Here is a 25,917-nt window from a genome sequence, read left to right as displayed (position 1 = left end):
TTTTTTTTTTTTTTAAAGATATCCATCAGGACACAAAAGGGAAAACTATACAGGAAATCAAAACAAACAAAATCACATGACAGTGCCGAGGTTGAAGAAGTAGCCCACGTAATGAGCTAACTTAAGTAAGGAGAGTTTGGTCTCTGATGATTGCTTTCCCAGTTGCTTCCCATGAACACATTTTTTTTTTTTCAATAGAAATGGGGGAAAGAAAAGGAGGAAAACCTAAACTTCTGGGAAGGTTGAAAGAGATGCTGGTTATCTAACTGGTATCAAGTGGGCGAGTGTGGAGTGGCTTCGGTGTCTAAAAATCATTTTGTTAGTATGTAGGTCACATTACTGTACTGTCTGGTTATTGGACGTTGCCTTAGATAACTGTTTGTGGAGTATTAAATGGTTTTGCTGCCTCAGCACCCTTTTTAACTGGTATTTTTCACACAGTTGTGCTGCTGAAAAGGCGCAGTGCCGCAGCAGAAATCAATTTATCTTTCCCTCTGCTACTTGTGTATTGTGAGTTCTTGTAGTGTTTTACCATTTGATTAATTGATATTCTTTGTGTTGGATATCATTTGTAACGCTGCTGTCCAACTCCGGGTGCCTTAAAAACTTTCATAAGAACACTACATTATTTATGTGAGACCTCCTCATGACAAAGTACAATGGTGAGATGCCGAGAGAAAAATTAGATCAAAATGCTCTTGGCTTATAAGTTTATTAAGGGCGGAACAGTGTTCCCATTCACGTCTCTAGTCCTTTCTGACTCCGCGTCGCACGGTGGCTTTGACAGGCTTTGCTCAAAAAAGTTGGGCATTGAAAGTTTTTCCTTCCTTGGCCTTTTTTTTTATGGGTCATCCTCCTGGGGTGTGTTTGGGGGGTTCCTAGTTCCCCCTTGGATGGGAAAAGCAAATTCAGGAGAGGCAGGAAGGAGTGGGAAGATCAGGCGAGGCGCTGAATACAGAGACTGCACCCTCTGAATCCCAGAGAGAGTGGGGAGTAGAAGACATCTCCATCTCCATCTCCATAGGTCTTTCCCAGGGCCCTGCCGGAAAGCCGGAAGCTTTTAAAATAAACGTGTTTGTATGCATTTCACACGGCGCGGGGTCTTTCCGTGGGTATTATTAATATCTATTTTTAGAGCGAAGAATGTGGCAGATGAAGGTACTCAAGCCCCGCGTTAGAAAAACAGAACAATACTGTTGCTTCCCCGTTTCATTAGAAAGTTTCTTTGACCCTGCGGTTTATTTCCAAACATTCAAGTTATTTGTTCTGGTTGTATTCTTAAACAGGGGTTGTTTTTCTCCCTTTCAGAAAATGAGCACAGATGGTGATGGAGTTTTCAAGTACTGACATCCCTGCTCGAGAAAGCATTCCCACCTTCTTTGTGCTGAACAAGTCAGGCAAGCTAACACGATGATGCGATCATCGGTTTCATGCAGACATGCAGAATTGATTGACAGGGGAAAATTTAACATAAACCACACATTCTTTCAGTGCCTTCAATTTCTTAATGATGTTTATTTGTTGGATATTAGCAGCGGCAGGAATTTCATTTAAGGCGAAAAGGGGTGGGGGGAGAGAGAGAGAGGAGAAGACAGAGTAAGGGGAGAGAACTTGTTCCAGGCAAGCAGGTTTAAGAGGAAATTTACTGCTCTGGTAGAGTCTCCATCAAAACAATTTGTAACCGCTCCTCGGAGCCAGCTCCGGAGCCGAGGCTGTCAGCGGCTAACTAGCCATTCTCAGACCATTGCTTCTGTTTGCGTGACTAAATACAGACAATTAAAGCCGAGCACTTTCATTCTCTATGAACTCATTGTTATCCAGGGTTCAAGTACTTGGATAATGGGCCACAGGGAGACGGACGGATCATGATGGGCAGTGGCAGAGGGCTACTTGCTGAAGCCCATTCCTCATTATCTGCTGCATGCTCTCCGCCGTGACGGAGGGCTTCAGGTTGTCCTCCTTCCCTGTGGGTTTTGGTCAAGATGGGCCAAGGAGATCCCATCTCCCAGACCCCTGACCTGATGCTTGGGTCCTAAGAGGAGTCCTTGCTTCTTGGGTCCTGGCGATGGCAGGCGTAGGGACCTCCTTGGGAGCACCAATGGTGAATCACTAAGGGCGGTGACTGGCCCTGCTCACTGCCCCAGTCACCGTCTGCGTCACCAGGGGCCTCTCAGGGATTTCTGAGGCTATGTTCATCTCTCCGGATGCTCTGGGCGGGAGTGGAGGACACCAGAATCCCATCAGTTCCTGAGCTCCCCAGGGGCCGTGGTCTTTCATGCTGAGAGTCAGTTACAAGACCCTGCACCCTAAAGAGTTAGGGCTTCCTCCTTGCAACCCTGAATGCAGTGCAGATAACAAAACCCACAAAGCCATGGTGCAAGCTATGCTAGGGTCTTACGATATTTAGTAGCTTTTTCCCAAAGCATCCTATTTTTTTTCAGATTTTTTTTTCTCAATTTTTGATGCTACGCTCTTCCTATGCTCCTAAACAGCTGCTCAATCCCTGCTCAGTGGATAATCACCCTGAATTTACTCGCCCTTCAGATCTCTCCTCCCACCTTTGGTGATATCCATTCCAGGCCTTCCTGTTATCTGTTTAAGACTTTCTTGAAAGCAACTTAACATCTACTTTCTCCCCTTCCCCGCCCCTCTTCCCCAACCCTAGTTAGCCCTGTCCTGCTGTAACTCTGAGATCCTGGGATTGAAGTGCTAATTAGGTTTCTCCTGAGTCACTTGGAAGTAAATGCATGGCTGGGGCAGGTGCTGGGCTTCTGAACACCTGGGTGCCCTTTGCCTTTGTCATTGTGCAAGAGGAGAACAGGGGTACCTGAGAGAGGATGCCTCTAAGAGAGGTGCATGTGGCCCTGACCACAGGAGGGGTCTTGGGCACGCAGGGTAGGCAGCCGCAGCAGGTAGGAGAGAGAGGTCATCAGAGAAAGCTTGACTCTGAGGATAAAAAAGAGGTCCCGATTCCTCTGTTCCTTTTCTCCAACCTTCCCTTCTCTGCCACAGAACTTTCCATGCCCTGCAGTCAGACTTCCAAACGCCCCCACAGAATAACCTGGTTTGATCTCGAATACCCTTACGCTCTTGGGCAGTCGCCCTCCCTTGCTGGGACTCAGTTTCTTCTTCTACCAAATGGGGACAGGACCATTCTCCTCTGCGCATTTCCAGGCTGGGGCTTTTCAGTCCCCAGATACAATGAGGGAAGCCTTCTGGATCCTGTTGGAAGCAAGCCCAGAGCAGAGCCTGCCAAGGGCCATCCCTAGCTCTCAGAGAAGGCTCAGCGGGGTCACAGAGCTGAGGCAGGTACAGAGCCCCAGAAGCTCACAGGGACCTGGTCCTAGGGCAGTGACACCGTTTCTGCAGCTCAGATGGAGGCTGAGCAGACCTGAACCCAGGGACAAGAAGTCTGCTTCCAGGTGGTTTCTAGTCAACCCTCCTCTGAGCTGCCCCCACTTGGGGCCCCTGATGGTTCCAGAGAACTTTAAATAAGTAAAAACATCTCTGAGTCCAGTAGGAGCAACTGACCTCTGCTCAGGAACCCTTTGCTGCCTCTCTCCCTTCGTGTTCTGCCTGGGCCAGCGTAGGCGGGGACTCAGAGCCTGGCCACAGGTGACCCCGTTTCCCAGGAGTCTTGGGAAATCCTGCCCATCACACACCCTCCAGAGATGACCCTTCCCTGAGCCAGGGTCCCAGCTCTGCTCCCCCAACGAAACTCTTCCGCTCACCCCATGGCTTCCCCAGGTGTCCAACTGTCCCAGCTGTCCCTGTCCAACTAGGAGCCTGTAAGGACTTGGCCTATGGCAGGAATGAAGATGTCATGGTCTCCAGGGTGCCCGGGGAGCTGGGCTCAGGCCTCTGGAGACTGATGTGTCTTAGGTAAATGTGGCCCTCCTTTAAGGAAAAGTAGTGTATGGAATTTGAGTTTCCTCATGGGGCCTAATAAAGACCCCAGAGGCCCAAACACTGAGAAGAGAGGCCCTTTTCCTCGCTCCCCAGTGGGTGCACCGGGGAGTGTGCATGGTGCCCAGTAGTGACTTAGTAGGAGAGCACCCAGCAAAGGCCCGGAGTCACCCTGATGATGCTCCTTTGGGACTCTCAACCCTGATTTTTTGCTCCCCGAGTTCTCATTTTGCAGGTGACTCTACCTTGCTGGTGTCCCCAGCACATGCTCACTCTGTCTATGGAGGGTTCACACTGACTTCTGGGCTGCAAGCGGACGCTGGTCCTGCCCACCTGCTGTGTAGAGGGTATCAGAATGAAGGACTTGGGGACCCTGTCCTCCTGGAGAAGGGTGGCAGTGTCAAGCTGAAGGGGCACCGTGGTGCCCTGGTGGCATGGAGTGGCGGGAATGACTGTGGACCACATGACCTGGGGCCATGGGCAGAGGCTGTGGTGTCACGGGGGTCCCCAGGTTGTGGTTCCAGGGACGCTCTCCTGGTTGGGATGATTCTGTTGTGGATCAACTGTAACCTTCTCCTGCCAGGTCCCAGGAACCCTGAGGGTCCGTTGTTCAGGACTTTTTCTCTGCTGTCCTCTCCTCTTGCTGCAGGGTCTGGGGAAAGAGCCGTGCTAGAGAAACTAGCAGGTCCGGGGCCAGCCCAGTGCGGCTGGGGGCAGAGCGCAGCATCAGGCTCACGCTGTGGGGATCCCAGGCTGAGGCAGAAGCTGTAACGTGGCTCTCCAGGCCCAGGAGGCTCCAGATTTCCTGCACTCCTGGGGACTGGGGTGGGCCTTGCCTAAGTGGTCAGCATGTCCTCTCTTGGTCTTTGGTTGGACTGGACCTGGGGGAGTGAGCAGGGAGCAGGCATAAGGTGGGTGGGCAGCCTGGTGTGTCGTAACCGCACCCATCCCCCTCATTTCTCCTAGGGTGGCTACTGGTGGCTCTTGCTTATCTGTTTGCCTAGACAGATGGTCCCTGTGCTCCCTTTCCACCCCATGGAGAGGGTGGCCCACGGCCCCACGCTCCCCGACGATTCCTTACCTGGCTCTACCGGCTGACCTTGGTCTAAATGGCGTGTCTCACAGAGGCCTTTCTGGCCCACCCAGGATTCCCCGTCTTGCTGTTTTATATTTCTTGTTCCGTGTGCCTTTCCCCCTCGACACTTCAGCCTTTTCCCTCTTACTGACTCTTTGTCCCTCTGCCAGATTATCAGCTCCACAAGAAGGACAGGACTTTTGTGCCTCTGTTCCCTGCTGCGTCTTTAGCACCTAGAACCTTATTCAGCATGTAATAGATGCTCAACAAACAGATGTTGAAGGGGAAAATGAAAAGGAGTGTGTGATCCAGCATGGGTCACCCTTGGACAGTAAGACAGGCCACAAGAGGTCCCAGGACATGGGGAGAGGAGCTGTTGAGAGTGGGGGAAGGGATTCTTGTGAGCTGAAGCAGTCAGGAAAGGCTTCCTGGAAGAGGTGGGCTGGAAATGTAGATCAAAGTTTTATATGCAGAGGGAAGAAAAGGCAGCGAGAGTGACGATGGGCGGGACCTGCTCCTGGCTCATTTGGAGCTGGTTTGGGAAAGTCACTAGAAGTTCTGGAGTTTCTGTGAAGGGTTTTGGTCCTCACCTTGGAGGTACAGAGCTACTTAGAGGGGGTTTTCGTTTTAGTATAGTTGATCTTGCTTTCCTGCTTAATTACAAAAATTCGACATGGGCACTTCTAAGATTCAGACAGTACAGATGGATATCACATGAAAACCCCAAACCCCCTTTTAACTTGTTCCTTTCTGCAGGACAAAAAAAAAACAAAAAAAAAAACCAACCTTATTTTGAGATTTGGTGTGCACCCTGCCAGACTGTTTATTATAGGTTGATATTGTGTATAAGGTAAATGCTCCCATAGATAAAGTCACACATATGTATTTTCTTCTACAGTATAGTAGGGTTATACTGTATATATTTTGTTCTGAGACTTGCTTTTATATATATATATATATATATATATATATATATATGCACACACACACACATATATGTGTGTGTGAGTGTGTGTGTATATATATTTATATATGAGGATTTACCCAGGGGCACTTAACCACTGAGCCATATCCCCAGCCATTTTTCTATATTTTATTTAGAGACACAGTCTCACTGAGTTGCTTAGGGCCTCATTAAATTGATGAGGCTGGCTTTGAACTTGCAATCCTCCTGCCTCAGCCTCATGCCCAGTTTTCCATATTTTTATTGGTGCATTGTAGTTGAACATAATGGTGGGATTCGTTGTTACATATTCATACAGACAATGTAACAATATAATCTGGCCAATAGTATTCCCCAGTACTTCCTCTTTTCCTCTTTTTCTCCCTGCACCCCCCCCCCAGGTCCCTTTCCTCTATTCTGCTGATCTCCATTCAATTTTCATAACTGAGACTAGTTTTGTAAAACACTAAAAGTATTGTTTGCAGACCAAATCATCAGATGCATAGGAAGAGCACACAATTTAAAATTTCTGTATAATCATCTGTAGTGTGGTATATTCCAATTCATGTAACCATATACCTATAAATGAACACTAAAGCACTTTTCATCTTTTCCTTCTTCATTATACTTATATTGCTGCATACATACAGTTGTGAACTAGTGAACTATCTGTAGGGTAGACTTCTAGAAGTAGTGTTGCTGGGTCACTAGGTCTCTGTATTTAATGCTTTCAGAAAGATCACCAAATTGCTCTTTAAAGTAATGTTCGTGTACAGTCTTTACATGTCTACCAATATGGCATGCATAGTACTCATTTTCTAAATTCTCACTAGTGTTGAATATAATCACTATTTTAAAAGTTTGTCAATATTAAGGATGAAAACTGGTATCTTTGATTCATAATTCCCTCATTGATAGTGCAACCAGCTACCTTTTCATATATGTATCACCTGCTCCAATGTCTTCTATAAATTCTGGGCTAGTGTTTTCTCCTCATTTTTTTATTTTTTGTTTCATTGATTCTTAAGAGCTCTTTACATATGTTGATCATTAACTCTTTGTCATACATATATATTTAAAATATTTTCTTGGGTCGCTCTAGAGCAAAGAAAGGACATAATTAGAGGCAAGGCTTAGAAAAACTGTCCTGATGGCAATCTCAGGATTTTTGAGGTGTGGGAGACCAGGACCACAGAGGTAAGGTACCAGATAGTATTCTGGGTATGGGAAGGTGAGGCCTGATTATCTTTTTATATTATAAAGCATGTACCTCGTTCCTCATTCCACTAGAGGCAACCCAGGTGTGTGTTGAAGACTTTTGGAAAGGTCTAGAACTGATTGGTGGGCCTTGACCTGAATGTTGGTACATAAAGAATACATTATTTGCTTTTCCTGGCCTATGTGGGCTTCAGAATCCAATTCTAACTCTGGTTGTGGCTCTGCTTGACCCAGAGGGGATGCTGACATCTGCCCTGATATCACCTGGCACCTGAGAGGCAGTCCTGCTGAGGCTTGCAGGGACCTGGGGGAGCCCAAGGGCCCAGAGACAAGGATGCAGCTTATGGGAAAGACAAGCAGGCCACCTTGGGCCACGCCTCGCTGGGCAGGAGATGGGTGCTGAGCAAGGCTTCACTTTGCCTCTGTATATAGAGAGGGTTACCCCCAGATTTTAAGGTGCTCAAAGCTCTGAGAGCCTGTAGTCCAGGAACATGAAATCTAGAACAAATATCAATATTACTGTTGCTAAAACTAACCACAGACACCCCACCGTGAAGACCATTACCACAGATTGGGCTCAGCCCTGTCTGGGGATCCAGCTCTCTCCTGCCCCTGAAGATGGGTATCATTATTTACTCAGGAAACTAGGAGTATTGGGCTTCCAGGCTGGCCTGCGGTGGCCCAGCCAGTTCCTGTCTGAGCGGGGACGCAGCCACCCCCAGGCACTGGAAGAGCCAGCCCCTCACTGGTACCCCTGAGTACGCACAGCTGGCTGGTAACATTTCTGACCACTGTCCTGGATTTACACCTCTGTGCGTATGTGGATGTGGCCGGACTTGGGAGTCCAGTGGCCCATGGAGTCTGGTCCTCAGCACCTTGCTTTGTCTGCAAAGGTTCTGGCAGGTTCTTGTGTTTCAACCAGCCTTCCAATGAGCTGCTGGCCACCCATCTTGTGAGAATCCTTTATTCCCGCCTGCTGGAAGGGGACTGACTATTGTCCCTGGAGGATTTACCTTGTGAGGGAGCGTGGAGTGAACATTCAGAATTAAGAGCAGAAAGGTAACGTTGGAAGGCATTTCATCTCTTCTTCGGAGACGCCCACAAGTCTTGTTTTCCCTCCTCACCACTTAGGCAGCAATTTCTCTCCTTGTTTCTAACAGCTACCTATAGAAAACACTGGAATGCAGATCATATCTTGATGGTATTTACTAATATAAATATTTGCTTCCTAGAAGTAATGTTACACAAAATGCTTTAACGGCAGGCTGAGCGACTGAACGCTCGAGGTAAGAAACGCCACTCCTGGGGGTGGAGCTGGTGTCCAGCCAGCTCCACCGTGGGAAATGGGAATGGCAGAAGGGCCACGTGTTGATACATTTGGGCTGCTCTTCATGAGGACATTGTGGGCACTTTTCAAATGATAAACACGTCTTTGCTAGCTACCCCTCCCCAGGACCCCTGGAGCAGAGGTAGACGCTTAACAGAGGCGTCTCCCAGCACTGTGTGAGGTTCGACTGCATGCTTACCATGTGCCCAGAACTGTGCTTTGGAATTTCAAGGAGTGATATCAAATCAGATATTGGTTGCATTTATTCCGCCTCTGGTATAATATCCAAGAAGAAGGAAGGAACTGAGCGAACCAAACAGGTCTGCAAAGAACCAACAAAATGTTGCAGACCAAGGCTGGGGCGGGCAGATAACTTTGCCACTGAATTAGAGTACTTTTAAGTGTGGGCTTATTTCAAGCAAATTTAAATAACACAAAATCCCACTAGAGCTAAAGACCCCAGAGGTCTCAGGGTTTGAGGAAATAAGATTTGAAAAGGCATTCACCTCTGGCTCTGTGTAGAGCCTGCAGCATGGGGCTTTGAGGCTAAGGGGAATAATGCCATGTGCATGTGCGTGCTTTTGTGCGTGCGTGCACACCTGTGTGTTTGCATGTGTGTGCATGGGTGCACGTGTGTGCACTTGCATGTGTGCATAGCTTCTCTCTTAGGGTGACGATCGGTGGAAAATTCCCTGCAAATGAACCCACCGTGCTGGGTCCTTGCATCCTGTATCCATTTGAGAGTCGACTTTCTTTCTTCACCCAGGGTGACTCCGTTTTCAGATACACTGGATTTGGAGAGTGCCTTTGAGGCCGATCCTTTCATATTTGATATTATTACCATTTTTGTTAACTGAATGGCATTGCTTTTAACAAATAAACAAGTGCTAACTGCCAACTCCTCTAGCTGGACAGCCGTGAATCGGCTTCAGCCAGTGAATAGATGACATATCAAAGAATATGTTGACTAATCCCTTCCCTGTCTGAGAGCGTTTTCCAGATCGTAGACAAATACACTGGAGGCGTTTAAAATAGAAGTCCGGGCATGGCCACAAGTGTATTCTGGGGAGTTACGGAATCCACGTGTTCTAGGCAGGTGAGTATTTATAGGCAATGCCGTGAAGTTGGGGGACGCCCGGAGACACTCTCCATCATCTGGAAGATTGTGGCAGAAACATGCTGGAATGACATTCTGCTTTTATTTATTATTTGCTACCAATGTGACTATTTTTTAATTCTTTTAAACAAATAATTTCATCGTAAAGCCTCAGACTGATTTTTTTTTTTTTTTGCGAAATAGTTCTAGTGAGCTAATTTATTTTTCAACTTTAAAACATCAGCATTTTATAGATCGGAATTTCACAATGTGAGGATGATTGCTACGTACAATTTGCAAAATTGTGATTAGCCAGCCCTTGCTTTGAGTTAGTTCTCCCTAATTCACAAAGGCTTCCAAGAATAGGCTGCACAAAATTCAGTTTGCTAATTGCAGGGCAGATTTTTAGAGGGCAGTTTAAAGAATGAAGTCCTAAGGGTTTTATCTATATTTATATCTCTTGTTAAACCAAACTCTTATGTAAATGTTACAATCTGTAAATAACTAGCAGGGCTGCCTTCTTAAAGGCAAGATTGCGTCTCCATTTTTTGAGATTTAGCAAAATTATTAAATGGCAGAGTTGACTTAAGATGCAAGTATATTTGGAATGAGCTAATAAACATTAATCAATATCATCAGCTGTATTTGTGTGACTATTTGAGGGCTTCAATGTATGGAGACCTTCAATTTGCAGTTGAATTTCTCACAAATTAAAAAAAAATTTAAAATAAAATAAAGGCATTGCCCTTAGTGATGTTTTAGGAGAAAAAAAAATGGAGATAGCTTTGTAGGCTCTTACTTTTTATAGTCGTTAATGTTTCAGGAAACCTTGCATGACTGTATACAGTCTGGATTATTTTTCATTCCTCTGCCATTGGACAGGAAAGAAATTACTGGCTTCCATTAGTGTTACTGGCAATCCCCATTTTCTGACATCTGTTCCTTCCTAAACATTTTACTAACCTTGATGAAAAGTAGTTTGGTGTTAGTCGCTGACTTGAAGGAAAAAAAAATGAATGATAAAAAAAAAATCACATTGATTAAACACCCAAAGTCATTTCCCAATAACAAGCCATGCTTAGATGGCCGCTGCCCTTTATTTACTTATTTTTCTTAAATCTAGATAACTCACAGAAATTCTAATCATGTTTAATCTTTGAATTAAACTGAATTAGTGGCTTCTCATTTTAAAATAGAAGTATAGTGGACTCATTCTAGTCAATTTTAATCAGAGTCTTTGGGCTCTATTCATAAGGAATGGTTTTGGTCTTTCTCAGAGAAATCATGTAATGCACTTCTCCTGAGCAAATTATACTTTCTCAATTCATTAAGTCTTCTTTATCCCCCAGTTCCCAGGCAAAAGCACACAGCATCCTGGGGGTCAGGACCCAATAAAGAATGAGGAACCGGAATGAGCAGCGGGTGGTAGGGGGCTGGAATTGAGAGACAGGGTCTGGATCTGATGTCTTTGGGGGACCTTAGAGTCCCCTGGGCAAAAGCCCTCTCAGGGTGGCCTCAAAGATAGAACTGTGTGAGACGTACATATTTTGGGAAATTTGGTCCCAGAGAAGAAGAAAACTTCACCACCCCATCCCCCATCTGGATTACCCAAACGATTTCCAGATTAATTTCCTCCATGAAATGACATTCAGATCTCTCCTCTCCTCGGCCCCCAGCAGAATCAGGGCCTTTGATTCAGTTTGTAAGCCGTGGTTGAAGACCTCTGTGCCCTGGACATGTCATTAAAGACAGAGGTCTGTTTCAATCAATTATAGATGTATTGGATGATGAGGGTGTGCCATGTGCTAGAAGCACAGAAAGAAGAAAATGGAGAAATGACCCTGGCCCGGGGCCTTCGTTCTAGCGGCCTGTACAAATGCAGCACACTCATTCCTCCCCTTAGGTGTGGGTGTCCCAGGGCATCTTAGGGGGCTCTCGTCCAAGGTCACATGCAGTGTGCGGTAACTGCCCTCACCTTGGTCTGGAGTGCCATCCGCCTCTGCAGGCTGCAGACTGCCTCTGCCACATCCCCTCCTCCCCCAGAGCCTGCTCTCCTGCAAATCCATGGGGCCCAAGCCCACCTCCGCAGGACCACTGCCCTCTCCATGGCTTGTGGTTCAAAATGATAAAAGAAGTCTTCATGCAGTATCACAAATTCAGAAAACAGAGGACTAGGAAACAAAGCCACCCCTGTACTCCATCATCCCCACTGGCCTAGTACAAACCAAGGACTTAGCCTTTTGGTAAACTTTTGGTAAATTTTTTATCTCCTTTTTTTTTCCATACATTTTTCACTGTGTATAATTATAATAATCGCACCCCTAATTTTAAATCCTTTCCTCAGGCATCATGTGATTTGTATTTTGCTAAAAGTTCCCATATACTTTATAGCCATCATTCTTAATAGCTGCCGTCTCCCACTGAATGGATGTGCCATCATTTACATCACAATTCCTTTATTATTGTCATTCAAGTTATTTCCAATACTTCTCTAATGTAAGAAATACTGTGATGAGCATCTTTGTATGAAAAGAAAAATCTTTTTTTCCTTATTTCAGGGTATTCCCTTAGGCCAGATGCCCAGAGGGGAAACTCATGGGCTACACGTTCCACTCTGCTTTCCTGCTCTTTCTCACCCATTTCTCTCTCTGTTTGGGTGGGACTTGGTCTCACTGCCTCAGGGACTTTTAGGCTCCTTCTGGGTAGTGGATGCATAGATCACTTGCTTGCTTCTTGGAAGTCCCTTTAAAACTGGTTCTTGGCCAAGCCCCAAAGAACCGTCGTCCAGAAAACAAAATACGTACAACAGAATTATAAGGAATAAAACTATAGAAGTGTGTCATGCAGTTAATTCATGAAAATAGGTGCTTATATTTCTGGGGGGGAAAAAAGTGTATTCAGTCTTCATAAGCAGATGCCTTCCCCTCCACCACCACCTGAAATTCCCCTGTTATTCCATCTCAGTAATACTTTCTGGGTGACACAGTCAATATTTGGGAGCTCATGCTGAGATTTTTCTTTTAACTTTCTGCTGCCCCACACCTGGGCAGATGGAACCATCCCAGGAGCCCCTTCCTCTCCTTCCCAGATTGGGTTTCCAAATGCCCCCAGACTATGGATCGAGGCAGAGGGCTGATGTGCTCACTGACAGCTCAAAGGTTCCCAAAGGGCCTCCAGGCCTCCTCATTTGGGCTGGGCTTTGCTGGTAGTGTCCACCCCTCTCGTGCTTGCTGGATGAAAGGACCAGCGTGAACCAGGAGTCTCTCGAGGTCCAGCTCCAACACTGCACCAGTGTCTCCTCTCCCATGGCCCAGCCCAGCCCAGCCCCTCGCCCCTTCCTTCCCTCCTTTCCTCTGGCCTCCCCCCTCCTCAGGCACTTAACTCCAGGTCAGCAACACCTCCCGCCTCCTGTTGGCATCCTGGATCTTTCTTGAGTTGCTAATTCACCACAATCAATAATTCTATTCTTTTAAAGAAATTACAGAATATTTCTAAGTATGCAGGGAGGGGGGTGGTGAAGCACAGTGCGTTTCATTTTCGATTCGATGTGTTCTGGATTTAGAATTGCTGAATAATTCATTCCCGCTTAAAAAATAAACATACTATCTCTATGAGAAGTTGACTGGGGGCGGGGAAGAGCCGGCGGGAGGGGGGGGGTCTTCATGAAGAATGGATTCCAGGGTTACAGACTTCTTGGGTTGGCAGCATGAGAAAGAAACCGGGCGTCGGGGCGAGAAGCTTTCCTCCTTTCCAGGGTTGGGTGGCAAGATGGTCTTGGCCAGGCTTGGAGGGGACACTGCTGGGTCTTAAAGCTTTCATGTGTCCTTGGAGAATTTCTCTGGTGTTCAGTCCTTCAAGGTACCCATCTCCCTGTTGTTCTGCTCCTCCATCTTTCCCTTCCTCCGTCTCTCCCGTTCCCATCTCTCTGTTTATACCTCTATCGGCTTGACGATCTTTATGTCCTACTGTCCTTCCTTTCATCTGTCCGTCTCCTACATTTTACCCACCCACTCAATCGTCTACCTATGTATTTACCTACCCTGAGTCGTCTTCCCGTCCGTCCATCCATCCGTCCATCCATCCATCCAGTTATCCATCCAGCTATCCACTGTGTGAAGCATGACCGTTTCGGAACTTCACAGTTTCCCTTTGTATCCTGATGGGAGATTCAGGCAAGGAAATTAGTGTCAGTGTTACAAGGTGGTCGTTTCCTGTTTGCTGCACCCCTCCCTCCGTGAAGTCAGAGCTTCTCTCTTCATCAAATTCCCCTCTTCTTCCGGTCCTTCCTGAAGACTGACGAGCCAGGTCATCCTAAGGGGTTAATGGTGAACAGCAAGTCCGTGTACTTTCTAGACCCTTGGTTGTACACAGGACATGGAAGACCACAGAGAGAAACAGGCCCCCCAAGTCATGCAGCGAGTGGTGACTCTCAGCTCTCCCGTGAAGGCTGCTGTTCTAGGCTCATCCACATCAGCTCCTTGGCTTGAGGAGCATTTGCTATGACATCTGGGTTCACGTCTTCCTGATCCATAGGAAACAACGGCAGATATGGTGAGTGAGGGCTTTTTTTGGTGGGGATGGGGTTTAAGTGCCCAGTGTCCCTTCTCAGTCCTCTGTACTTGGCCATTTCGGTCTCTGGCATCAGGCTGCTCTGAAGAACAGAAGATGGCGTGGTTAGAGGCAATCTAGGTGTGGCGCTCCAACTCCTGCTGCTACAGTTTGATTTGGTTTGAGTGTCTCCCAAAGCTTCATGGGTTGAAATTGAATCTCCATGGGGAGGTATGGAGAAGGCAGAAGCTGAATCCAGCTGTGGTGTTTAGAGGCAGAACCTTTGGAAGGTGATGATTGAGATTTAGATATAAGTCCTCAGGGATGGAGTCTCATCATTGAATCTTGGTGACTCTATCAGAAGAAAGGGAGAGACCAGTCAAACACCCTCACACCAGCACTGTCTCTTGACACATGGTGCTCTGTGCTGTCTCAGGACTCTGTCAACAAGAAAGCCATTCGCTTTACTTTGAATATCCAAAACTGTGAGCCAAAATAAGCCTCTTTTCTTTATAAAGTAGCCTGCCTTAGTTGTATTTTATTGTAGTAATGAAAAAAACAGACACACATGCCATTCTTGTGGCCAGTCCTCATCCTCAGCTCGGACACCTCAGCTGGGTATAGAATCCAGGAGGAGAGGCAGTAGGGGTGGTGGCCACAAAAGTGAGTTCGGCTGTAAGTCACTCAGTCAACACTGAGCTGCTACTGAGAGACTGTGGCGCTTCTTTGCGGCTGTTTGTTTGTTTTTATCTGTAAAACGGAAAACAGGATGCTAAGCATTGTATTGTCACATCTGGGGGCTGTTGTGGGGCACCAGCAAGAGCTTGTGCAGGGTGACAGCTGTGGAGAGAACTTTCTGGAGTACAGAAGTTGGTCCCCTCAAACTGCAGATGGTTCCCATGAGTCTCCAATCCAATGTCTCCTATTTGGGGGCATCCATTGTCCCCTCCGCACTCTTCTCCTGCAGGACACTCCAGTGGCCTGTTGGGGTGTGAGTGGGCATGGAATCCTAGAAGTGCCAGGGCTGGCATTGCCTGGGGTGTCCGATTCTGTGGACTGTGGCCTGGGTGAAGTGTGGCCCTGGCACAAGACCAACCCAGATGTTGCTTGTGAACAGCCTCCAGATGTTCCCAGTGTGGGGGCCAGCTGAGCCTTCGTCACGGGTGCCGGGTGGCCCTGCTGTGCCAACTATGGGACATGTGTCTGTGGGCTGTCACTTTCTTCTCAGGTGTCCCCTTCACAGCGAGGGGGCTGTCCTTTCTCCGCTGTGATTCCACAGTGCATTCAGGGAGCCCGGTCCCACACCCGCCGACTGCACACCATCTACCTTGTCTCCTCTCTGCTAAATCACAAACAGAAATTGAACTCAGGGTCACACATGAAGTCATGAGTGTAAGTTTATTTTTTACATGTGGAGTGTTCTTTATTTACAGTCGAAATCCCCTGAAGATTAAACTTTAAAAAGATTTAATAGTTGCTGGGGTCAGATGGTAACCTCTTGCCATGCTCCAGGCAAGACAGCAAAGCTCAGAAACAGCAAACTCTTTGAAGAGGCTCGGCAAGGAGGGCCGGCCCCGCCGTGAGGAGCACGTTCCTGCTGGCCAGCCAGGGCTCCGTGCTGTTCTGCCAAGGCCCTGGAAGGAGGGCTGGGGCCTCTGAAAGTCCACCTATGAATCTGGTGACCGGAGCCACACAAGGAGAGCAGGATGAAGGAAAGAAGATGCTGATTTGGGGCTGAGAGTCAAAGCCAGAGCTCTCTCTAGAGAAATGTCTCCCTTTTGCTCAGGGTGGGGAGAACGAGTCTCCTTCAGACAGATGGGCCTGTCCCTCTGCCTTCTTCTCCAGGATCCTCTTAAGAGCTGGCCCCTGGTGATTTCTGAGAAGAAGGCCTATGGGTGGCTGTTGCTGCCCTTGCACGAGACATGGGTGTGTACCTCCATCTTTGGCACATGTAAGAGAAGGAATCTGCTGAATGAATGGACCTCAAAAGACATTTTTTCTTTTTCTTTTTCTTTTTTTAAACTGGGAGACTTTTCTTTTTTTTATTTTTCTTATGCAGTTTTGGTCTCGTGTGCACCGACAGCCTTTTGTTAAAGGACAAATAATATGTTGGAGTTAAGGCCAGAGGAGTGCACATCCTCTCTGGCTGGATTTTGGGTGTAAAACTCAAGCTCGGGGGCCTTGGATTTACACCCAACTGCGAATGACTGAGGCCGGTTGCCACAGCTGAACCCTGCCCTGGCCGGTGTGGTTCGTCCCATCTCGACTTCCTCTGGGAATCCGGGCTCTTCTCAGTGAGCAGTTATTTTATGAGCAAAGTGGGGTGTTTTCCAGGCCTGCATTTGATTTTCACTTACAATTATCTCCACATAAGACTTCAATTTTAGATTTTGAATTGGAGACACATGAACCCGGCTCTGCATGTTAAAAGATCAGTGACAAAAATCACATGACATTTGCATGCCGTAATTGCTCCCCCAGCCCGCCCCCCTCAGCAGGCTTTGTCTGGAAGTTCTAGAAAAGACCTGCGAGAAGTGGCCATTCACCCTTTGTTTGGGGGCAGCTTTTGAGATTTCAGTTTGGGTTTGGGTTTCTTTGCGCTTGCACCTGAATTCCCCCTAGGTGAGGCACGTTTAGTTAACTTCAGACCACACCCTTGGAACCCCTAGACCCTTGGTCTCCATCTCTGCCACCCCCTGTGGCCTGAGCTGTGGAATTTTTATCCTTTGGCCAACGCTTTGTCCTCCCATGGTGGAATTAGCGGTCATACGACTTTTAAGGACGGAGGGCAGGTTTTCCCTATCATGAAGGCTTCAGCAATGAACTTGGACTACTGGTCAGTAGTATGAGTGAGCAGAACTGGCCTGGGCTTCTTGATCCTTTATTTTTAGCATGGATGGATGGACCAGATTTTTTTTTTCCCAGTATTGGGGTGGAACTCAGGGACTTTTACATGCCAGGAGGACAATCTACCACTGAGCTACACCCCCCAGCCCTGGTCAGACATTTCTGTGTCATTTCGTCTTCTCTCCATTGAGGGAGAATACTGTTTTGTGGGGCTAGAGAGGCTGATACGAACTAATAATGCCTGCAACGTGCGTGCCTAGCACAGTGCCTGGTGCAAAGTACAACCCCTCTGTGCCTAATGAGCAAAATGATCATCACTCAAATATTAGCTGAGCAGCAAGCAATTAGGTGGCATTCTGTGTGCCCAGCTCTAGGGAACTCCCCAGCAGGCGTGGACAGTCATTGCCCAGCTGCAGTGACCACAAGGCCTGAAGAAGTCAGCAGGGAAATGCTTTCTGAATCTCTGGACGCTCATTGAGAAACAATCTGAGACTTTGGGAGAGCCTAGCAGGGCCACGGCTGCCAGAGGGCAATTTTAACTTCTGTGTGGTACTCGTGTCCCTATCACAGCGAAACCTCTGCAGCCTCCAACCAGGCACCAAATAAACCCATGTGTTGTTAGGAAGGATCTTTGTGTAACCTATTCTCTGGGCTCTGTGCTGCCCTTGATCTGCACTCAGAACTCGATGGGAGTTCTCTACAATGGCCAGAGGGGAGGACTTGGCTCTTAATGATCGCTTATTCAATAAATAGTGATGCATTATTCTGGCTGTCCACGTAGCCTTAACTAATCACCCAAGTTCCGTTGGAATCGTTTTGTAATGCAAATAGTTATTTGTACCACATGTGTGCTTCAGAAATAAAGGTCTGATCTGGTGATTCCATCCCATCGGAGGGAGATTTGCTTGACCCAGTATGTGCGGGAGGAGACGAGCATGCCTTTCTCTGGAAAAATCATTGCATGTTCATAGATGGGAAAAGAGATTTTTTTCTTGGGGGTTTTTCTCACCGCTCCCGCTCTTGAAGTCACCATCTCCAGGTATTTGTTGTGCTTTGGATCTAGTGGTGACCTTTGAAAATTAGGGTCCATCAAGAGGTCCTTGGAAACGGTGACCGCTTTAATTTTGCTGTTCTTGATTTCTCTCTCTCTCTCTCTCTCTCTCTCTCTCTCTCTCTCTCTCACCTCTTCACTCTTTTCCCTGCCCCTTGCAACAGTAGAATTAGTGAGCATTATCGGAGAGAGAAATGAGAATTGGAGAGAGAGAGAAGCACTTAGGCAAGGGAGCTCTTTTGGACCTTAGGAAAGTGGATCTTATTCCAGGGCTGGCCTTTGTGAGGTCCGCGTATCAAGAAGGCCAGCGGCTTTACGTGAGAGGTACCTTAGCCGTCAGAAGGGCTGGCTCAGGGTCCCTCTCGGGCTTCTCAGTCGATCAACACCTGTCCTAAGCCACATCTGAGAACATGGGCCACACAACTGCAAGCAAGTAGAACAGAGCCTTATTGAGAAAAGCCCGAAAGGACCGGGGCAATCAGCTTACAGGGAATATTTTTGCTTGGTAGGAATGTGGCCCTGCTTGCTGAAAGCATATCCTTTGCACAGGGAACACACATAATCCGAGGCCAACTTTGCCCTTTGAGTAAAAATAGGCTTAGCTGGAATTTTGGAGGTGGGGGGCTGGGGAACGGGAGGTGGGAAGGAATCTATTTCAAGCCTGTTCGACTGAATATCTGTGTAGAGACTGAGTCAACGGAGTTCTGTTCTGTAGAGTGAGTGGGACCAGCTAACAGAAGAAACACCCATCAAAGTGGTGATTAGGTTAATTTAAGGGAGCACTTAACTCATGGCTCATATAAGTACTTGTTGGAGTTATGTTTTGGAGAACTTTGGAAGCCCAGGGATGGTACAGACGCATGTTTATCAGTTCTACTCTCCCGCCTGCATCCCTTTGGTGCTGCTATAAGTTTCTTAGGGCCATGTCAATATTTCCATTAAAACACACATTTTTTAATGGAGATTTATTACGGTGACAGGATATTTTGCTCTGGGGGCATAACGTAACTTATTGGGTCTATACTTGGGGGAGATGCTTTCCTCTACCAAATTTCTGAAGAAAAATCAAAATTGATTTGGGCGTTATTGAACTGCACTACTTGATTTTCAAAAAGTATTGATTGAGCAGAATAGACTAAAATTTTATAATATAATACGTTTTGGGTGATGTTTTATAATCTCATGACTTAAGTCAGATGGCTGTATTTGAAAGTGCTTACCATTATTCCTGGTATACAGTAAGCATTCCATAAATACTGCTTTGGTTCTTTTACTTCGATTACTTCTACCACCACGACCACCAGTACCCATCTACTAAGTTAGGTAAATACTGAGTACCATATTGCATACTTTATTTATCAGAATGATAGGGGGTTTTGGGTGCCCACAGGTTGAATATTAATTGTTCTAAATCTGATCTTAACGTAGGTTTGTGGCCAATAGTATTATATTATGATGAATTTGGTGGTTTACGCAGCTCTTGGATGAACAATTGCAGAAATGGGGCAGAAACCCTCTCTTGAGAGAGTCAGTTTCTTGCATGCTGTTGTTTGTGGGCATAGCCTGCTTAGGGGCCCGTTTAGTTTTTCATCTATCTTGGCTTTTCAGTTTTCTGGGCTTGGAAGTGAGGAATTGGAGGGACTCAGAAGACCATGACTTTGGAGCTGGGAAATGGGAGGAGGCCTGGTTCAAAACCTTGCTTTGCCACCAAAGAGATTTGGAAAAATCACATTGCAGTTCTGGGCCCGTGTTCCTGTTTCCAGGAGTTAAAACTCCAAATCTCTTGCATTCTGACATTTGGACTCTGAGGTCCTGTCTAGGAAACACCACTGGTGAGCTGGCTTCATCGACCCTCATCTTCTCTGAAGATGTGGCCACTGCAGGCTTGGGCTCGCTCAGGGTTAGAAAAGGATGGAAGCAAGTGACCAGGTGACTTCCAGCTATTGCAGTAAAGCCCATTCCCCAGCCCTGAGGGTTCTCTGATTGTGGGTCCATGAAACCCTTCCTTGAGACATGGCAAAGTTAGGCCCCTTGATTCTCAAAACACAGGCACACTCCTCTGTTCGCATCATTGCACGTCAGGAGTTAGGGCTGGAGGGTCCCGTCCCTCCTGCATTTCCATTCCCAGAAATGAACTGGGAAGATGAGGATCAAGATCACTGACACCAGTAAACCACAGTTTTGTCTATCTTCATGAGGGATTGTCACTTCTTATTGGATAATTCCCGAATGCCACGAATCTTAGATCTTTCTTATCTGTGCCCTTGTGAGTGTCCCCCATTATGGATAATGCTTATTTCCCATCCCAGTTCTTTGCAACGTTTGTGGAGGGTATCTGTGTGAGGAAGTCATTCCTGACCCTGAATTTGGGAATCCTTGTTTCGCTTGGAGTTTCTGACATCATTGACCCAGCGTGTCAAGGTCATGCATCCAACAGGCTGAACTCCACTTCTTCCTTGACCTTCACACCTCCGGTAACTTGTCTTTGACTCGATCTTGGCCACCCAGGCCATAGCTTCACCCAGGCTTGGGAGTGACTGACACCTGCATGGCCTCTTGACATCTTCTCTTTACCTATCACTTGTTCCAGCCTCCACTGCCTTTTCTTGCAATTCACTTTCTGTGACGGCTCTGCTGTTGGATCATTGGTGTCCCCACCTGTGGGCCCTTCTGCTTCTTTCCTTTCCCTAGCACCTTGTCTTCCTGTGGCTCTTCACCTCACCTGGACGTTCAGTCACTTCCTGTGTCCCTCCTCAACACCCTTGGCTTCTTTTCACTATGAATCTGTGGCCACACTGAGTGCCCCAGGTCACTCAATGTCCCCACGAGTCTGCCATGTTTCTCTAGGGCTTTCCCTCCAAAACGGTCATGATGTCCTTTATAATGTTTCCTCTGCCTGCTGCTGCCATCTGCATGAGGCAGTGGAAGGTCTCTGGGGTCTTCCTCCTCCTCCCTCCACCAATCCGCAAGTCCTCTGGCTCTGGTCTTCTCTGCCCTGCCCCCCGGGGTACCAGAGGCCAAGACCTTCTCTCCTGCTTGGAGGTGGGCCTCCCTGGGAGCCTGCATGTGGACACCCTCCGCTGGCGTCCACAATGCCCACGCTGCCCACACTTGACCTCTTGCTTCTTCCCAGGACAGTCCTTTCCCCCCACCCTTTATATCCCAGCTGGTTCTCCTCTTTCAGACTTTGGCTGCAATGTCCCCTCCTGAGAAAACCCTTGCTTGACCTCCCTCTGTAAAATCAGCCTTCCCCAAGTGCTTGGTGTCTCTCACCCGACTTACTTTACAAGGCCTGATCATAAGCTGTCATTATCTTAAATATTTTTCTACTCACTATTTTTCCCTTTCCGTAAATCCCACGAGGGAAAGGGCCAAGGACGCATTCCTCTTTTCTGTAGCCTAGAATCTAGTCCTATACCTGATATGTAAGAAGCACTCAAAAAGTATTTGTTAAAGAAAGAGCTTGCTTCTGTGATCCAGGAGCCTTGCTTACGAGCCTCCTCTCTGGCTGCAGCCCCAGCTTTATCCCCAGAGGATAGTGGATTCCAGACAGAGAAGTCTGGGGATTCCCCTGGATCCCCACCTGGCCCCGTACTCCCAGGTAGGGTTGAGATGTAGGTGAGTCAGGCCAGGTGGAAGCTGCTGATGGTCCAAGTGGTAAACAAGGGGACACTGAAGTGCTGAGCAGGAAATGTCCCTTGAGCTTCTGCCAAGGGGAAGGCTGGGGTGGAGATGGTGTGTCCATATGGGACACCAAGCAGGGTTTGTCCTCTGAGATCAACATGGCTCTGGGGCCTCTGTTCAGCAGGGTCTTCTTCATCTTCCTGCCTGGTGCTGTCTCTGTTTCCCAGGACAGCGTCCCACTATCAGCCTTCTGCTTCTTGCCTCACCAGCCGTGTCCACCTGGCCTGACCTCCCCCACTCCGGAGTCCTACCTGTGAAAGGTGAGCCATGACTCTGCCCGAGGAACATCCACCCACCAGCCAGTTCCCCACTGAGACGAACCCCAGACAAACCACCCCACAAATTAGTGGACTGTGTCTGTGTTGACACATCTATTCTCACCCTAATGATATGTTTATTTAACTGATGACTGCTGTCCTCATTAGGGACTCATTGTTGAGCCTGGAATAGTGATTATTTTTGCTGATATTCCTTTTCTGCAAAGATGATTTTTTTAAAAAATCACTCTTTTGGTGTGCTATGAATCCTTAATGAGGATAGTTAAATTTAAAAGAAACCCCCTAACCGCCCTTCAGGTTGAAAATAGAAGTGACTGCACAAGCAGGCTGCTAATTTGCTGATTATTGATGGACACGATGGTGACACACCTACAGCTTTCAGTAAGACGAGAGGTCCCTTCAGAAGGACGCGGTGGCAGCCCATCCAGGAAGCAGCTCAGCCAATGGGAAGGGAGAGCTTGGGGTCTCACATCATCCTTTTCCCTTTCTGCTTGGAATAATGATAATGACCTCCAAACTGGACCCCCAAACAGTGTAACTCTGGGGGAGCGGGTGGAGAAAGATGCCTACCAAAGCTCATTAGCCAAATGCCCAGAAAGTCAATTAATGAACTTACCCACCCCTAAATTCTAACTTTCTTATTTAGAATTCTAATCGAATTTTCACCTGTGAGGTGAGTCCTAACTTTCTGCTTCTTAGACCAGGACAATAAGTCCCCCAGAAGAGCAGCGTCTTGGCTAACTCCAGGGATGGGATGTCATATCAGGACCTGACATTGAGGCTTGCATTTCCCGGCCCTTGGCGGGGAAGACACATTCCCCCTCTGCACCTCTGTCTTCTCATCTGTGGACTGGGCCTATGAACTCTGGCCTGTCCCCTTTTACAGGAATATATCTGAAGAGGTAAGGACCTTGACAGTACTGTAGGAAGCTTTACACGGTGGCTCGGAACACAGCGATGCTGTTATCCATGATCAGATTCCAAAAGCCTCAGCCCAAGGACCCCCAACCCCCAGAGATCTCCATTCATTAGGCAGAGGATCGGGGGAGGCAGGGAGAGTGACAGTGTCACAGAGGAAGCAGGTGAGGTCATAGCATGGAAGATTTTGCACCAGGTGGGAGGGAGCTAGACTGAGGACCTGGTTATCGGTTCTGACCCTGCCATCTATTATCTGTGTGACCCTGGGCAAGTCCTGGGACCTCCTTGAGGCTTAGTTTTATCACCCAATAATAGGGTTATAGTGACATCAAATAATCGTGCAGTAGGGGACTCAGTCACATCTTAAATCCCAACAATGCAAGCTGCTCCTGCTGCTGTTGTGACTCCAGTAGGTGTAGGTGCTGCCCGGCCCACCCGTGTGTGTCTTCTCTCCCCTTCTGGTCTTCAGGGTCCTGGCCACACCCCTCCTTACTCCAGAGTCATCCTTGCATGACGCACGTGTCCAGTGGGTGCAGAGTTAGAGAGCAGGCATCTGGTCACCTGAGCTGCCCCAGCAGCTGGCCCCCTTCCCAGAGCCTGGCGCACCTCCTCCCTGGCCTCTTGGCTCCTGCTCTCTAGGTCTGTCCATTTCCCCTCAGCCAGCATGTGTTGAGAAGCTGTGAGTGCCACTTGGGTCTGCCCTTGGGTCTGGACAGAATCATCCTAATGGAGCTGTCCCCAGGTCCTGGTCCTCAGAACATTTCTGATGCTCACTAACCATCAGGATTTGAGGCTTGGGCTGGCTCTCTTGGTCCTGTGCACATTCCCTCCACCAGTAGGTCAACATGGGGCTGTCCAGAAGCTGCCTACAGCCACGGGGTGGGACAGAGTCCATCAAAGCATGGCACTGGCCAAGCTGACCATCTCACTGAACAAAGCTCTCCTGAATGCACGTCAGGGGAGGCCGAGCCACGGATGGATGAGACGCATCTTTTTAGTACAGACTTGTGTGTGTGAGGTGAGGCCTGGCAGCAGTGAACTTGATGTCCAGCTGGAAAGATGGATGGCCGTATTTACTGGTGTATTTGTCACTGATGCCTTTTAGAGGTTGTACCACAGGAGGGCAAGGACAGTGTCTGATCCTTCACTGTTGTTTCTCTGGTACCCGGTACACAGTGCGTGCTCAGTTAGCCTTTGCTGAGTGAATGAATGAATGAATGAATGCACGGAACACCTGGAATGATGCTTGGTGGGACAGTAGCCAGGCCTTGCCAGCGAGTGTGAGTGAACAATTGCTATGGAAATTCAGCTTTGGGCAATGGAAGTCTTCTTAGGAGAAATTGCTCCAGGAGATCTGTGAATCCTGACTGGCACTTGGAGGAACAGAGGAGGGAGCAGTCTTGCCCGGAAGGCAGGGCGGGATGGGCAAAGGCAGACAGGTAGGCCTGAATAAGGTGTGCCTGGACCTGAGACTGAGCATGCCCCAGGGAGCCTTGGAGACCATCTTTGAAAGGTCGGTAGAGGCCAGGCTGGAGAGTCCAGCTGTGACCCCTGGTGTTATTTTAGGGTGGTGGCTTCTTCATATTTAATTATGAATGAAATTGCATTTGAAGAAGGCAGCTGATGATGGCCTGTGGTTATGCTGTGTGGGCTGCTTTCAAAATAGCTCACCCCAAACTTCATTAGTGATTAGTTCGAGGAAAGTGCAGCCTGACCCACCAGCATTTTTTTTTCATATCGTCGGTGTCCGAGCTGTTTGAACTCAGGGAAGGGCGGCTGGTGGCTTTGTGGGACCTGAGGCATCTCTGCCAGGCCTATTCCTGGGGACCTCAGGACTCCTCAACAGTGGCCAGGTTCTTGCTCCTCTGTAATTCTTTGCCCTTTGGGTTTGTCCTCTTTCCTAACATTCCAACTTGGGCCACCCAGAGGAGAGCTTGAGAGCAGCCCTGCCAGTGGCTCTGTGTGGCCAGCAACGCCAGGACTGGCACGGCTCACTCTCCTGGCCTGCAGACTCAGGCTGCTGAGCCGAATGGCTGGTGTCCCCAATCTCCTGACTTCTCCTAAATATGGTCAGTGTTTGCAGTAGCTCCTGCCACTGTCTGCATCTGTGTGAACTGTAGATTTCGGCTTGGCCACTCCTTTAGCCAGGCCTGTCCTGGCCACCCTCCCTTTGCAGGACTTAGGATAAACCCTCATTATCATCGAGATTAGCCTTAGAGAGAAGTACACATGGGCTGGCAGCAACGGCACCCAGAGCTTTACAGAGCACAACATGCAGTGTGGGTCCCAGTTCTTCCTCTGGGAGCCCACCCCTGACACTGGCCAGCGCGAGGGCCAGCAGCCCAGGGAGCATCCCAGAGAAGGTCTCCTCGTTTCCTGCATAAGCCACAGAGCCATAACTGTTAGAGGAGGCTGCTTGGGGTTGCTCTAGGCCCTGATGTTCCTGTTTGACCTTCAGGAAAGTCTGTGTAACCTTTCGGAGCCTCTGTTTCCTAATATCTGTGTAGTGGGGATAAAGTGGATGATAGAAATTAAAACAATAATTTATAAAACATAAAGAACTTAGCACTGGGCTGGGCTCCCAGCAAAAGCTAACTCGGTGATAACCATGTTCCTCTATTGATGATGATGATGATGATGATGGTGATGATGGTGATGACGGTGATGATAGACCATGTGGCATGGTGGCTAAGAGAAGGGAGCCAGGCAGTCTGGGATTGAATCCTAATGCTCTCCGCTGCCTGGTTATTTAACCTTGGGCGAATGACTTGACCTTGCTTTGCTCCAGTTTCCTTGTATCTGTTTGAGGGCAGGGCTAACAATGTTTCCTAGGGTTGCTGTGAGATTGAACTTGGACCACACTGAGGAGAGACTGGCCAGTAGCCAGGCATGGTTGGCCAGCTCACGAGTGTTACTTCTTATTGCTTATTGTCATGGTTGTTGGATTATTATTTAGTAGTTGTGGGATCTTGGTCATGTGAGTTTCTCCTTGAGCCTCGGTTTACCCACTGCCAAAGTGAGGACAC

General features: G+C 47.9%; 1 protein-coding gene across 17 annotated transcripts in view; it reads left to right on the top strand.

Moving 5' to 3' along the window:
* Znf536 (zinc finger protein 536) overlaps positions 1 to 25,917 on the top strand; it is a 431,882-nt gene that overhangs the window by 78,111 nt on the left and 327,854 nt on the right. The window contains exon 1 of one of the 17 annotated variants that reach the window (XM_078032223.1): positions 21,937 to 21,955. The exons of the other annotated variants lie outside the window; for them this stretch is intronic. The gene's annotated coding sequence lies outside the window, so the exon portion shown is untranslated. Of the gene's footprint in view, positions 1 to 21,936; positions 21,956 to 25,917 lie in introns of those variants that run through there. 17 annotated transcript variants of the gene reach the window in all.

This window comes from Ictidomys tridecemlineatus, chromosome 15 (genome assembly GCF_052094955.1).
Source record: "Ictidomys tridecemlineatus isolate mIctTri1 chromosome 15, mIctTri1.hap1, whole genome shotgun sequence".
Classification (NCBI taxonomy): Eukaryota; Metazoa; Chordata; class Mammalia; order Rodentia; family Sciuridae; genus Ictidomys; species Ictidomys tridecemlineatus.
The sequence above is the reverse complement of the archived record's forward strand: the minus strand, read 5'-3'. Positions and strand labels throughout refer to the sequence as shown.